Here is a 2,647-nt window from a genome sequence, read left to right as displayed (position 1 = left end):
TCTACTGCAGGCTCACTGACATCTCCCAGCTCCTTCCTTGGGTCTCCAGGCCTTCACACACGCTTCTGCTTCTTCTTGGACCACTTCCCGCTCCAGCCGCCTAGATAGTTTCTCTTCACCCTTAGACGTTCAGCTTAAAACGTCACCTCCCCTGGGAAGTCCTCCTTCAGCCATCCGTCCTCCCAGATTAGATGCAGTCCTCCTGCTCTGTGTTCCTGTAATCAGTGCACTTATCACACTTTATGGGCCTGTTCTTCTCAGATAGGGATCCCTAGTGTTTCGTATATTATAATTAGCACTTAATATCTGTTGAGTGTTTGAATGATGAAGGTAAATAATTTTACACAAAGAGATCATGTTCCGTAATCTCTCTGTCTGCATTCAACAATGCTGTACGTCTGTCCTGAGCATGGCATTCAAGCGTTTGACAATCTAATCCTCGTCAGCTCTATCCTATCTGCTTTCCTCTACAGTGCTTAGCACACAAGAGGTACACAATAAGTGCTATTAAACCGCCCAAGTGAAATGTCCTTGGACCTTTCCACATTCTTTCCTTCCTTTAATGACATGCCTTTCTTCAGCCCCTGCCTGGCTCCCTCCTACCTGTCCTCTGACGTCCCACTGAAATCCATCTCCGTGTGAAGCTGTCTCTGTCTCTTCCAGAGTAAGTCAGGCCTCTCTCTGTGGTCCCCTGCACCCTGCTGCTGTCTCCTTGTGGGTCCTCATGTGGACAACACAATATGTTTATCAAACTGGTTCTCCAACTCAACTCGGATCACTGATGGTGCTGGCACTGTGTCCTCTGCCATTTCTTGTCTCCAGCACCTAATACAGCCTCTGCCGCATAATTGACATTCAGCAAGTATTTGTTGAAGGAATGAATGAGCGAATGAATGAATGAATGAGGTTTATAGTGTTGAATTTAGAAAACTACCAGGTTAGACTGCATGATCGATTGGAACCCATCCCAATTTGCTGCTACAGACCTACAGACCCTGTCAGTTGCGATCAGAATCAGAGAAATCAACCCAGCATGCTGGAACTGGGTAGAATCCTTTTTTGTATATGATGAAATTGAGGCCCTACATGTAAAGGTCGCACAACAAATTACATAGCAGTGAAGGTGGGAGAGATATCGAGATTGATACCCCTGCATTTCAAGGGGCATTAGTCATCAGGACCTGATGTCACCTCAATTTCTGCTGACAGGTAATGCACTTTTTACTTCTTACCAAAATAATGATTATTTCTTAAAATTGTATGGCACTTTATAGCTTACCAAGTCCTGTACAGAGAAAACCTCTGAGTGAGGTGTTTGCGGTTAAATAACTTGCCAAGGTCATTCAGCATTTCAGCAACAGATCCAGGGCTCGCACTCACGTTTTCTGGCTCTACGTCCAGTACACTTTCCAGGGCACAGTCTCTGCCGCCAACATCACAATAAATGGTGATTAAATATTGATTCACTTACTAGTTCAGAGAATTTTCTGAAGAAGACATAGACCAGACTTGTCAAACCTTTAAATAAGAGAGCTGATAAAACCTAAGGTAGAGGCTACTGGAGGAACCAGACTGTTGCGTGTGTGCGCGTGTGCACTCGTGTGTCTCTCAAGTGTGTCAGTGACTCTGCATGTGGAATACTTGGAGTTTTGGGGCACTCAGAATTGTGAACGTGAACACAATAAGCAAATCCCCAATGCATAATGTCTGCATAGAGTATGACCTTAAGTATTTGCCAACAAATTAACGTGCCTATGTTTAAAAATTCTCAAATAGTTTTTCTGCATTTAGTCAGTACATTCCACAGAATGACTTTTAAAAATTTAAATGTGTTTTCCAAATAACTAAGTCTATTCATTCATGCTTTCATTCAGTAAAGAATGAACGCCTACTAGGTGCCAGACACATAGTTCATCCATGACACGGCAGTGAGCAAAACAGACAATCCCTTACCCTCGTGGAGTTTACATTCCTTTGGGATAGGAGAGAAGGCTCATAACCAAACACTAAGTGACAAGCGGTATGAAGAAAAGGAGCTTAGGCATGCCAGGGGTGAGCGGGGCTGCAATTTAAATCAAGGTTCAAGAAAGTGATATTTAAACACAGCCCCGGGAACAAGAGGAATAAATTGTGAGGATCTCTTGGGGAAAGTCTTAACTTTTTGAACAAACACTTATATAATTTTACAATGATTTTTTTTTTTCCCAAAGAGCTTACATACACTTCACTGTCTTCTAAGAGAGGATACAGCACGTCATCTAACTTTTTTTTTTTGATAATTCAGGCACTTCTGTGATGATCAGTTTTGGACTATTGTGTAGTCATGTCCAGAGAGGCTGAGATTACGATGCTCAGAGGACTATTTGCCCCTCCACCCAATGGTCCCAAATCTGTTTTCCTTTTGCACAGATTTTATATATGTCACCCACTCAGCTCTCGCATCTCGCAGTGTCTCTACATCACCACCCCCAAACTTTCATCTGCTGTTTCTAAGATGTCACTGGCTTGTTAGGGTTGGTTCCAGACGAAAAAGACTTGAGCAAAAGCCCAACATTTAATGCCGGTGCTTTATGACATCTGCTCTGCCTATTCCCAGGGGACCTGTTGTGCCCATTTCATTGCTCTCAATTTCCTTTCTGACCGTCTG

The sequence above is a fragment of the Physeter macrocephalus genome, chromosome 12 (assembly GCF_002837175.3).
Source record: "Physeter macrocephalus isolate SW-GA chromosome 12, ASM283717v5, whole genome shotgun sequence".
NCBI lineage: Eukaryota > Metazoa > Chordata > Mammalia > Artiodactyla > Physeteridae > Physeter > Physeter macrocephalus.
The sequence above is the reverse complement of the archived record's forward strand: the minus strand, read 5'-3'. Positions refer to the sequence as shown.